The sequence below is a fragment of the Spinacia oleracea genome, chromosome 1 (genome assembly GCF_020520425.1).
Source record: "Spinacia oleracea cultivar Varoflay chromosome 1, BTI_SOV_V1, whole genome shotgun sequence".
NCBI lineage: Eukaryota > Viridiplantae > Streptophyta > Magnoliopsida > Caryophyllales > Amaranthaceae > Spinacia > Spinacia oleracea.
In genome coordinates this window covers 56,334,863-56,348,264 of record NC_079487.1, presented here as the reverse complement: position 1 = coordinate 56,348,264, position 13,402 = coordinate 56,334,863, and positions in this window count along the sequence as shown.

The following is a 13,402-nucleotide window of genomic DNA, read 5'->3' as shown; positions in this document are numbered from 1 at the left end:
AGTCATAAACTCTTGATTAGGTCTTCAAATCCTTTAAGGTTAAACAACTTGATTAGAATTAATAAGGACTGAATAATTTGTAGATTATTGGTGCCCTTGATTAATTGCTGCAAATATTTATGTGATGCATACAATGTGTTTTAACTAACCAATTATGTGGGCCATTCTTGATAATGAATGGATGAATGGTATATATTGTATATGTACTTTTTTGCAGGTTATGGAGTGACTAGTATGGCCCAAATAGGATAGAAAATATGGTGTGCGTACCATTAATTTGAATGTAATTGGTCTAATGCACCAAATATGTTTTTCAATTTAAATATTGTCTGCGTACCATCAAATAGTTGTAATTAGTTTAATTATAGCTTATCCTATTTGAAGAAAATGGCGCCTCCCACGGTGATATTCAAGACGGAGTTTTCAATCCATTTTCAAGACGGACTTTGAAGTTGAAGCTTCAAGATGAAGTCGGGCCATACTAGATCACATTTATCTTATGCATGCTTTAAGTTATTTATTGCTTTAAATATGTCTTAATTATGCATGAGATTGTGGCATGATTATGTTGCTTGATTAAGGATTTTAGTTCACTTAAAATCTAACAAACATAGTAAGAGCCTTAAGTTCCAAACTTAAAAATTGAGTTAAAAGGTGCAATGCCAAAATAATCACTTACTTGGTGTGAGGGGGTCGAAAAAGCGCGAGGCTAATGCGTGACCTTGTCCCTCGTGGGTGTGAGGATTCTTTTTATTCAATCAAGTGTAATTGGATTTCCTGTGAGTATACACCCAATTGACTAGTAATATAGGAGTCGCCATTCAGTTTTTAACGACAATGAGAAAAACTGACAAAACCCGGTTATCGTGACATAAAGGGAGTGCAATTATGTTTGACCACGACGGTCGTAGGTTCCCTTGTGATCCCTGGTGTGGGGATCTCTCAATATACACCCGCAAGGTAGAGATTGAGGGTTCGGGGGACTGTAACTACCGAGAGGAGTAATTCGCTCGTCGATAACTCCAGAGGCAGGATATCCTTACTAGCTCAGCATAAATAATTGAAGGGACATACGTTAACTATTAAACTAATCATAGTTGATTTTAGCAATATGCAACATATAATACTAATTCTATCGTGATTATCTGATTTAAATAACATTAAGGGACTTAGCATGATAATCCGATTTCCCGAAAATATTATATTTGTTAGGCGTGATAGAACAATCATATTAGGTTAGTTTAACAGTTCATAAAAAGGGCGAGGAAAGCAGTTAAATCATCGAAAAGGGACACGTTACGACGCACCCTTGAGAGGTTCGTCACGGTTCTCAGAAAACTAACCACTTTGACTTTGCGATTTCTCCTTTTTATTTAACGAATCTCAATTATGGGACAGGATACGTTCTGTTCGATTTATGGATCGATTGCGACAGAACGCGTGAACAGTTTCGCAGCGAGAGGCTTAGGCTAAGGGGTTTAGAGTCAATACTCAGAATATATTATGTGTTGTTGTGTGTTGTTTCACGTCGAAACTAGGGGCCTATTTATAGGGAAGAGTTCGTGGAAAGATAGAATTGCAGAGTTCTAATCCGCAAAGAGTTAGGAAAAAACACGTACCCAGGTACTTTCAGCGCCCAGCTCTGGGCGTCAAAGATTTCGGCGCCCAGCTCTGGGCGTTGAAAATAGGATCCTGGCAATTTCAGCGCCCAGGGCTGGGGGTTGAAATTGCTGTTTGGGCCGTTTCTTTGTCAGATTCGGATTCCTAGAATCCGGAGAGTTTGAGATTAATTCGAGTCTTTTAGCGCGTATCAATTTCATGACGGAATGCGTCTGGGCCCGTTACGAACTCTAGGTTCGTTAGGATTTTAATTAATACGTAACTTTTATTTCCGAATCCTATTAGGAATAGGATTCTCGCAGTTTTCTATCTCATTTAGGATTTATGTTGGAGTGCAACACCTATTTCTGACAGGTTTCTATCCTTTATGTTTTGCCACTTTTAGAAGCTACCTTTTACGACAATTACTATTTTTAGCAGGTTTCCATAAATAGAAGGTTTCGGGTGAAATGAAATGGGGAATCGAGATTCGTTTATTTTATAGGAGATGCGTTGTCAAGTGGAGTTTTTATGCTTTCATCATCGAACCTTTCCCTTGCGGGAACGGGGACAAAAGTAGGTGTCTACAATTAGCCCCCACTTTGACTGAGTCTTGGAGTAAGACGATGGTCAAAGTATTAGACGGAGTGCGTCACACATGCCATGGTGTATGTGACCTGTTTTGCAAGGGTCTCACGAGCCCCCGAGTGATAACATTTGACTTAAGGGTCATCACTTGAAGTGTCGACATATCCCTCACGTGTCATTGGGATTTGTCAACTGATAGTATAGTAACTTCCTCACTTTGTCATTGGAAGGATCTAAAGAAGTGTAGAAACTCCCTCACTTTGTCATTGGGAGTAGCTACAGAGTTTTTCGAAATCAAAGCTATAAAGTGTAATTGGGCCTGGCCAAGCCCAATCACGAGGTAAAACGTTTTTAAAGATTCTCATTTTCAGGGCTAGCTAAACGAGAAAACCCCCTTGTTTTTATAGGACGTAAAACGAAGGAAAATCCAGCACATCGTTCTTTTTTGGAAAAACGGAAAACCAATCCTTTAATTTTTGGAAAAAGGGAAACCCAATCCTTTAATTTTTGGAAAAAGGGAAAACCGATCCTTTAATTTTCGGAAAAAGGGAAAACCGATCCTTTAATTTTCGGAAAAAGGGAAAACCGATCCTTTAATTTTCGGAAAAAGGGAAAACCGATCCTTTAATTTTCGGAAAAAGGGAAAACCGATCCTTTAATTTTCGGAAAAAGGGAAAACCGATCCTTTAATTTTCGGAAAAAGGGAAAACCGATCCTTTAATTTTCGGAAAAAGGGAAAACCGATCCTTTAATTTTCGGAAAAAGGGAAAACCCATCCTTTACTTTTCGGAAAAAGGGAAAACCGATCCTTTAATTTTCGGAAAAAGGGAAAACCGATAAAATGTTATCGCTGCAGCGACTAAGGACCTGCGCTGTTAGTGACGCAGACCCCGCCCGCTGAAGGTGGGCGAGCCTGTCCGCTAAGGGTGGACCCCCCGTCCGATAGAAGTGGACGAATCTGTTTTGATGTTTTTGAAAATAAGGACCTACGCGGTTTGTGACGTAGACCCCGCCGGCTGAAGATGGCGAACCTGTCCGCTGAGAGTGGACACCCCGTCCGATAGAAGTGGACGAATCTGTTTTGAAATTTTATTTTGTTTTTTTCTTTTTTTTTTTGAAAATAAGGACCTACGTGGTTTGCGCCGTAGACCCCGCCGGCTGAAGATGGCGAGCCTATTTTAAATTTGAAGACTTTATTTTTCGAAAACTAAGGACCTGCGCGGCTTAGAGACGCAGACCCCGCCCGCTGAGGGTGGGCGAGCCCATTTTGAATTTCTTATTTGTCTATGTAGAAAGGCTTTTGTGATTACAACCTGTTGGTGTGTCGTAATATTTTTAGATGTGTCCTATAAGTGGGTCCACACTGTGTATATTTTTGTTTAACAATATATTTTTTGAGATATCCAAACATGACATGGTGCATGGCCCAGTCCGGGAATGTGATTTTGATCACGCGCTCCTCGTTGGAGTCTATTTTTTGAGCATGGGTACATTTTTGGAGCCCAGGCCTGGGCGTTGAAATAATTCACGCCCAGGTGGGGCGTTGAAAGTGTTGTTTGGGCTGGTCTTTTGATGACACAGTTGGCCTCTTGTTCATTCGTTTATTTCACTTGGAAGTTCTATGTATTCTCTTTTTTTTTGTTTTTTCTTTGTTTTTAGAACGTGATGATTTTCTTTGAGAAGCCGTAGCCGATTGGTGGACTACGGTGCTTGTCGCTTTGGGGCGATTATTTTAAGGAACTGTTGCTCTTAAGGCGTATAGTTATTGCAGTAGTCGGGCGAGTCTATATGGCCCGAGGAACATACCTTGAGGTGTAAGACTTTGATCGCTCTTATATTTTTTTGAACGTGTTCGTGAATGATGATATGTATGTGCGAACGAGCGTTCATAGAATGGCCGTTGTGTGCGGTCCATTAATCAGTTTGCTTGAATCATTTTTATGAACAATGACTGATTTTGAATAGTTTGCTTAGAAGCTTGATAGGGGTCAGGTCCATTCATGAAGTGGGCTCAAACATCGTGCCCTTTCGATTGTTCAAACATTTGCTTCGAGATTTTTTTTATTTTGTCATGGTTGTTTCGTAGCTTGGAGCCCCCAAGTATGCATGTTGGGATGCTTTCTTTTGGCCTACGATTTTGTAGGTTCTTTCGAGAAAGATGCCTTGGGGTTTCGCTCGTGTAGGTACGAGCTATCCCTTCCGTGGTGGGTAATGTTTTGCTACCTTTAATCCTTAATGTAGAAGTCGTGTGGCTTGTATTTGGGCGATAAGTAGTCTTTGCCTCTTACTCTTGGTCGTGCTTGCATTAGCGCAATGTGCCTTACTTTTTTTTTTTAGACTTGTATTGTGGGATTATGGTGCAACGCAGGCTTGTGTGGCCTAACGGCGTGTCTTAGAACATTCCTCCAAGTGTTGGGATATCATTATTTGGAGTACTTCATCGTGTTGAATCGTTCAGGTGCTCGAACAAGTGTAGCACCTTCTGCGTGGGTTTGCACGGCTTATTACTTCGTTCGATGCGATGATTCATAGGTGTTTCTTTCTTATTTTTGTATCTGGGCAAAACTTGGCTAGCAGAAAGATTCAGCGCCCAGGCTGGGGCGTTAAAGATATCGGCGCCCAGCTCTGGGCGTTGAAATTGATTTCTGGGTATATTTTGATGATGATTTTTTTTTTCGCTTTTGCTTTGGAACGAGGTAGACTGTGTAACGAGCGCTTGTAGGGCGAGCGTTATGTGCAGTAGCTTGATCGGAGTTTTGGTGACTCGCGATTTTCAGTTACCCTTGTTAGTGGGGTGACTTTATATATTCTAAGTAGTGCTTAGAATTTGGGAGGGGTTGTAGCCATTCTAAGGTTTGTTTTTCACAATTTAAAGCTTAGGATTGTGCCCCTATGATGCATGTATAGCATTAGCGTCGAGAATTTGCAATAAAATCGTCATTTCGAGCATTTTTAGAGTGTTTTTCTCAAGCCCCCAATTGTAGCTACGGGATTGTCTTGGTGCTATAATGCTTTGCATACGTCTTTATGCATTCATGGTGATAGGGATCATGAATAGTTTGAACCAGACTCGTTTAGTGCGAGGTACGTTCGAGTAGTGACCTGCTACTTCTCTTGTAAGTGTCGTATTGTGCGACATTGCCATGGTCAAGGTAGTCACATGTTGAGGTGTGCCTTGACCAAAAACTAGGTGCCTTTCTTTGCCCATAATCATATTTGGAAATCTTTTGACTCACTTGCAACATCGAGATAAATGCATACTTAGATTAAACCAATGACACTTTATTATGTTCGAAGAAGTCTTTGAAAATTATTCGAAAATTATTTAAAATCCGAGTCCTACTGTGTACAGTCCGAGGTGTCCCAAGTAGGTTGACTTATAGAAGGGTTCGTACAGGATTACATGAGTGAATCAAAAATACTGTTACGATTTTTGGAATGTTGTCTAAGGATTTGCTGGGAGCCAGGGTGCAGACGTCAAGATATACTTGTGCCCGTTTGGCATATGCTTTAGGCTTTTAGGGCCATCTTTTCCAGAATTGCGGGAATATAAACCGTTTTCAAATCGACTTAGATTTATTTGGTGTATGTCCGTACAAAAGGTCAAGGTATACCTAGTTCTCTCCCTAGCTCTTTCATTTCAATTTTTTAGCCCCCAGTTGCTATTATGTCTTCCCATTAACGATGCTTTTTTAAATTTCGATTTTAGATGTCCGTGTCATATGTCTGAGTAGGGTGAGCCTTGGTTAAGTGCCAAGTTCTATTCACAATGTCTGTTTCTTTTTTTTTTCAAAGGGGATTAGCAAGCATTTGAATTACCATGAACGGGTGCCCTGAGTTCGAAGAAACGATGGGGTGATGCCGTAGAACAATTCTCTATATTGCAAGCTTACCGCCTTTACTACTTGTTGGCGATTATGACTGTGTCTAGTGGTGAAAGAAGGTCTGTAAGTGAGTTAGTTCGCTTTAAGGAGGGTCAAGTCGAGTACTTTAGAGGTGATGGACGCTTGCGCTAGCCCCCATTCAATTGAGGCAAAGCGATCTTTTGAGTCTTGGCTAAGTGCCTAGGAGTGTGAGTGCTCCTTCTGGCAAGGGTACGTGCCCTTATTATTTTTCGATGTGTGCTCATTTTGGCATCTTGGTGACTTGGATTCTTCCTTTGACAACCAATTTTTCTTTCGACTTAGGCTGCAAGTAATTAAATTTCAATAAGGGACTTCTGATCTTTATTCTTGTTATTCTATAGGCATTAAATATTTGTGCAAATTGGTTGGACCGAATCATGGATTGCCTACGTATCCGCCTTAAATAATATTAATTTGGAATCAGGTCTTGCGTAGTTCTTAGCCTTGAAAATGGTTTCATAGAATGCCGATTTTAAACAAGTATGTTCTAAGGTGGAAACATATTATTTGAAATGGTAGAATAAGTGAAGTTTATTATTATTTTAATCTGCTGCTTTGCCGTAAGCCAAAATTTTGTTTTATTTTTTAAGTACATGTATTTTTTGGTGGTACGTATGTCTGACTACGTGTTGTACCCCTCCAAGTGTTCGTTATTTTTCCGTGCATGTGCGGGTAAAATGACGAGCTTTTCTGGACAAAATTTGGCAAGCAGAGAGATTCAACGCCCAGGCTGGGGCGCTAAAGATTTCGGCGCCCAACTCTGGGCGCTGAAAATGATATCTGGTGAATCCCTTTTTTAGGTGCGCTAAATGCTTTTTTTTCTTTTTAGACTAACTTTAGAGGCGCTTTGCAAAGTTCCTTTTTATTATTTATTACTTTTTTGTACTTTTCATTTGTTTTCCTTTTTTATTATTCGTGACTCAAGACGGTTTGAAAGATGGGTTGAATGGGATAGGATAATTTGTGTAGGTATTGGTCAAGCATGAGGATTATGTTTGCTAGGACTCACAATTTGCAGCCTCGAGCTAGTGTCATGAGTTTACATCAACCAGGGCCAATGAGTAGCATGGGGACGGCTCAAGGGTATATCAACAGGATGCATCCAAACAAGTTATATGGTCATTATGCTAATGGTGGTGTAAGAGCAGGTTTGGACTTTGGAAATGATGGGCATGACGCACGTGTCAATGGTCGTGCGCGGTTTGCGGTTGATAACAAGTTCAAAAAACAAGAGTTGAGGTAATGGTTTCTTGGGTTATGGCGATGAGAGCATGGGTGAGCTGAACAGGGACCCCAGAGCGAAGGCGTCTAAGAACATAAGGATTGGAAACGGTAGACATCGTAGAACTTTATGATTTGGATTGGTTGACTCAATTCTCTTCCTTCGTTTTACTTGTGTAAATTTCGCACTTTGGGAGGTACGGGCTAAGTATTTCATGGCTCTTTTCGCTCTCCCTTTTCTCTTTCTATTTTTTTCTTTTTGCTCGGGATTTCTCCCCAACATAAATCTTTCAATCAATTTGGGCTAATAGGTAGATGGTTGTGGTCTTTGAGTCACGAGGCGAGACTGAGTGAGCCTCTTTTGGTAGGCCTATAGTGGACCTTTAATTTTAGTAGGGCTAGGGTTGACCTTTAAATTGTCTTACTTTGCAAGCGTATTTAGCCGTTTCTTAAAAATGTGCAAATAGCGTAGATTCAAAATGTTGTTTTTACCTTATTGAAATTTAACGAAAGAATTACATCGAAAATAATTTTTTACAGTTCTCGGGATTTAATTGGAAGTTGTGATTTAGACTCGAACTTTCATTAATCTTTCTGATTATAACCCGTGTATGAATACAAGGAGGTGGCCTAGACTCAAAATAATGACATGGCGTAAGCCTATAATACTTGACCAAGCGACTCTCAGACTTAGGCTAATTGGACCATAACTTTCGTTGGTTGACACTTTAGATTTTAACCCTTGGGTGTTCATTTGTCATGCGCCATTTTGCTTAATGTTGGCAAGGTAGTTAGTTGGGGAGATCGAATTTTTATTTTTGCAAGGCTAGAATGATTAGTGCGGCTTCTCTCTTAGTGTGTATTGCTTTACCCCAATGGTAGCTTTATGGCATGCTGATTTGGGTATTTTCATGGTTTGTCATGTTGTATTCATGGAAAATCTTTTAGTCCGTACTTAGGGGTACTTCAAGGAGCGAGTGGCTCGAGAGGACTATGATAGTCATGACCCAATGTGATTATAAGCCTTGAGGCCATTAATTTTTCTTTGCCAATGGTATTGACACCTTAGGTTCACTTTGGGGGTTGTGCGACTGTGGGGGAATGATTTCCAGAATGTGACTGTTTCCATTTTGCAAATACTATAACATATTCATTTTATTGGTGAGAGAGAGTATTAAGGCCGTAGACTCTCAGCAAGGGATGGCAATTACATATGGGTGCTCATTGATTTAAATGTTAGGAAGGGAGACTCAATATGGTTTAACCTTTTAACTTGCCGAACGACACCAAGCATTAGGACTGATTCTATGGATAAGACAACTAAGACTTAGGATTTAGATTGTACTTTGGCATAGCCTAGTCTAGACTCGGATTTACTTTTTATTCGAACATTTTTTTTTTTTTTTAAACTTCATTTGAACATTACTTTTGAATACTTTGCCCATGTGACATTCATAATTATTAGCATGTTCGGTTTTGATGCCGAGCATTGTCGTCGTAGGAGGCCTAACAACGACGCAAAGAGTTATTAATTTTTTACAAGTCGCTTTTTAGAATCGAGTGCCTTTCATACGCCCTCGCAGCAAAAAATTTCAAAAGGTTTTTTTTTTGCTACTTATATTTTTTCATGCGCGGGCACCGAGGCTGTTGTGCCTGACCAAAAGGCCAGGCAGCAACTTCAGCGCCCAACAGTGGGCGTGAGAAATTTTGGCGCCCAGCCAGGGGCGTTGAAAATGCGTCCCTGGCTGGTACTCGTTTTCTGTCTTCTGCTTATGCGACTTCGACTTGCGTGCTTGCCTAATAACGTCCTTTACGCGTAACAGCGTTTGTGGGATTCGTTACAGGCCATCCCGAGTGTCGCTTATTTTTGTGGCGATCATTCGGGTTTGCGGAACACGTATTTTGGTGTAACTCTTTGGCCAATTGGTTTATGAATGTTTGGGCAGTTTTTAAGGTCGTTGGTTTTCTAGCATTATTTGTCTAGCATTATTCGTACACACAATCATAACATAGTTCGCTACACATAACTACATTACAAACATGGATTTGAAAATTAAATATGTCACGTAGTTTATGATAGGCTTCTATGGGTAGTATTTGCGCCTGGCTTGGTACCGCTTCTATCGTAGATCCAACACATGCCCCGGTCGAGGTAGTGTCTTCAACAGACGAATTTCGCTCAAGAGGCCAACCCGCAAGTGCAAGCCAAGGGGGCATGCAGGCGAGAGGGACCTAATGGGCGAGCGATTGGGTTCGGGATAGGTGTACTACCTGCACAAGTACCGAGTGGGAAACATGCGCGGCATATGCACCCCCCTATTGGCGAAAAAAGGTATCCTTAGTCCCAACTCCCGAGGGAGCCGAGATTCGTTATGAGGTTCTGCCCGTTCACATTAATATGCTGATTTTCAGGTCGTCCTGACTTGATGGGGAAATAAACGCAAGGTAGGATCGTTTCACCCTTCGGCTATTTTGATTACCTACAAGCACGAGTATTTCCTTCACTATCCCCAGTGGAGTCGCCACTGTGAGGGGGTCGAAAAAGCGCGAGGCTAATGCGTGACCTTGTCCCTCGTGGGTGTGACGATTCTTTTTATTCAATCAAGTGTAATTGGATTTCATGTGAGTATACACCCAATTGACTAGTAATATAGGAGTCGCCATTCAGTTTTTAACGACAATGAGAAAAACTGACAAAACCCGGTTATCGTGACATAAAGGGAGTGCAATTATGTTTGACCACGACGGCCGTAGGTTCCCTTGTGATCCCTGGTGTGGGGATCTCTCAATATACACCCGCATGGTAGAGATTGAGGGTTCGGGGGACTGTAACTACCGAGAGGAGTAATTCGCTCGTCGATAACTCCAGAGGCAGGATATCCTTACTAGCTCAACATAAATAATTGAAGGGACATGCGTTAACTATTAAACTAATCTGAGTTGATTTTAGCAATATGCAACATATAATACTAATTCGATCGTGATTATCTGATTTAAATAATATTAAGGGACCTAGCATGATAATCCGATTTCCCGAAAATATTATATTTGTTAGGCGTGATAGAACAATCATATTAGGTTAGTTTAACAGTTCATAAAAAGGGCGAGGAAAGCAGTTAAATCATCGAAAAGGGACACGTTACGACGCACCCTTGAGAGGTGCGTCACGGTTCTCAGAAAACTAACCACTTTGACTTTGCTATTTCTCCTTTTTATTTAACGAATCTCAATTATGGGACAGGATACGTTCTGTTCGATTTATGGATCGATTGCGACAGAACGCGTGAACAGTTTCGCAGCGAGAGGCTTAGACTAAGGGGTTTAGAGTCAATACTCAGAATATATTATGTGTTGTTGTGTGTTGTTTCACGTCGAAACTAGGGGCCTATTTATAGGGAAGAGTTCGTGGAAAGATAGAATTGCAGAGTTCTAATCCGCAAAGAGTTAGGAAAAAACACGTACCCAGGTACTTTCAGCGTCCAGCTCTGGGCGTCAAAGATTTCGGCGCCCAGCTCTGGGCGTTGAAAATAGGATCCTGGCAATTTCAGCGCCCAGGGCTGGGCGTTGAAATTGCTGTTTGGGCCGTTTCTTTGTCAGATTCGGATTCCTAGAATCCGGAGAGTTTGAGATTAATTCGAGTCTTTTAGCGCGTATCAATTTCATGACGGAATGCGTCTGGGCCCGTTACGAACTCTAGGTTCGTTAGGATTTTAATTAATACGTAACTCTTATTTCCGAATCCTATTAGGAATAGGATTCTCGCAGTTTTCTATCTCATTTAGGATTTATGTTGGAGTGCAACACCTATTTCTGACAGGTTTCTATCCTTTATGTTTTGCCACTTTTAGAAGCTACCTTTTACGGCAATTACTATTTTTAGCAGGTTTCCATAAATAGCAGGTTTCGGGTGAAATGAAATGGGGAATCGAGATTCGTTTATTTTATAGGAGATGCGTTGTCAAGTGGAGTTTTTATGCTTTCATCATCGAACCTTTCCCTTGCGGGAACGGGGACAAAAGTAGGTGTCTACACTTGGATATCCTTTACATCAATCTAGTAATAGTTTTCGCTCAGCGAGGTGTTACTTATTGGTCCTAAAGGGGTAAGGTACACAAATAATTGTGAGTACATGTTAGTTTTGGTGAAACTCAACGATATAAGTATGGAGTCCTTTTATGTCGTCGCAAAATCGATAGGTTCTTAGACGTACCTATCAACCAAGAGTAGTTTCTAGAAGTACCTAAGATGTTTTAGAATTGAGTCAAAATACATAATGTGCTTAATTCTTTAATGGTTTTAGGGTCTTGGAATCATTTTATTCACACCTGCCGGAACAATAAATTTGAATAAAATGCTAATAACTTGTTTGAATTGCATGATTGCTTTAATTTTCAAGTTATTATTCATGATAAATGTTTAGACTTTGCATGCTGCAATGTATGTTTGAATTATTGTTTATAATTAAATATCTTGCACTGCAGTAAATCCTTTTAGAAAGGTAACAGCTAAGGAAGTTCATAGGTGAACTTGGTGTAGTCCCCTCCATTAAAGGACCAATAGCCCTGTATTGTGATAATAACGGAGCTATTGCACAGGCAAAGGAGCCTAGACACCACCAAAGAGTCAAGCATGTACTTCGTAGATTTCACCTTCTTTGAGAGTTCGTTGAAAGAAAAGAAGTCGAGATAAGCAAGATTGGAAATGATGACAACATATCAGATCCATTGACTTAACCACTGCCGCAGGCGAAGCACAACTCGCACACTGCAGCTATGGAAATCAAGCATATTGGAGAATGGCTTTGATGTCCTTATTTAATGTTTTATAGTTTTAGAGTTTAATTCTTTGTAAAACATTATTGGTTAATCATTCACAATAAATGAATAGAATTCATTTTTCCATTTAATTTGTGGTTTATTAAATGATGAGTCCCTTCAATTTGACGAAATATTCAAGATAGACTGTCAGGACCAGTCCTGTGACTAAGAAATTTCTATCAAGTGAACTTGAATTTCAAAGGTTGAAAATGGTCCCTGATCGGAGTTTTCTATAAAATTGGGCGCATAGAAAACGTTAGACGACTAGAATGCAAGATGACTAGTAGTTCTGTTTCTTGAACTATGTGGACATGGCAATGTCATAATCATTTGCATAGATACTTACTTTGGGAAGACTAGTATCGGACAGACCTATGAAACTTTACTGTAAGAGATGAAAATCTGTCATAAGTAAATTTCATTAAAAATTATTAGACACTAAATCCTCAATACCTGAATGATTTGAGATTACTTGTTTGAGAACTGGTTGCTTTGACGTTGACCAACCGTCGCACCGTAAAAGGAGGCTATAAAGGCAACGCTCAAGTAATCACCTATCAAACGAAGTCCAATCTCAAGATCGCAAGATTGGGATTGTCCTCCCATAAATCGGGATGAGATGCTTAAAAGTTGTACAAGGCCACTCGGAGAGCTAGAAACTGTAAAATGCATGGCCGTGCTCGGATGAATCATAGGCTATGATTATCTGTTTATTTGATCAGTTGAACTCTGAAACCGAGAAACACCTCTGGACATAATAAGGATGACAACTCTTACCTTATGTTCAAGAGCAAGCATCGAGCGACAAAGGAATTAGGTAAATGCACACTTGTCCCTAAGGACAAGTGGGAGACTGAAGGAAATAGTGCCCTTGGTCCAAGTATGCATATAATATTAAGTCTAATAAATGCGGTTCATTATTAATTAACAAGTTAATAATTCAGTGAGATCAAGTGAGCTGAATGCCTAGCTAGAGGCCGCTTCAGTTCAAATGGAATTAATGATATTAATTCACAGCTTACTCTTGACTGAACCCGTAGGGTCACACAAATAGTACGTAAACGGATCAAGTATTTAATGGCATTAAATACTCCATCTATGGATATTCGGAATTGACGGATCTTGGTTTCAGTGGGAGCTGAGATCGTCACAAGCAAGAAATGAATACTCCGGAAACGATGATATTACCGGAAACGGAAATATGGATCGTATCGGAAATATAAATATCATCCAAGTCGTAAATGTTGCCGAAAACGGAAACATGGTACGTAT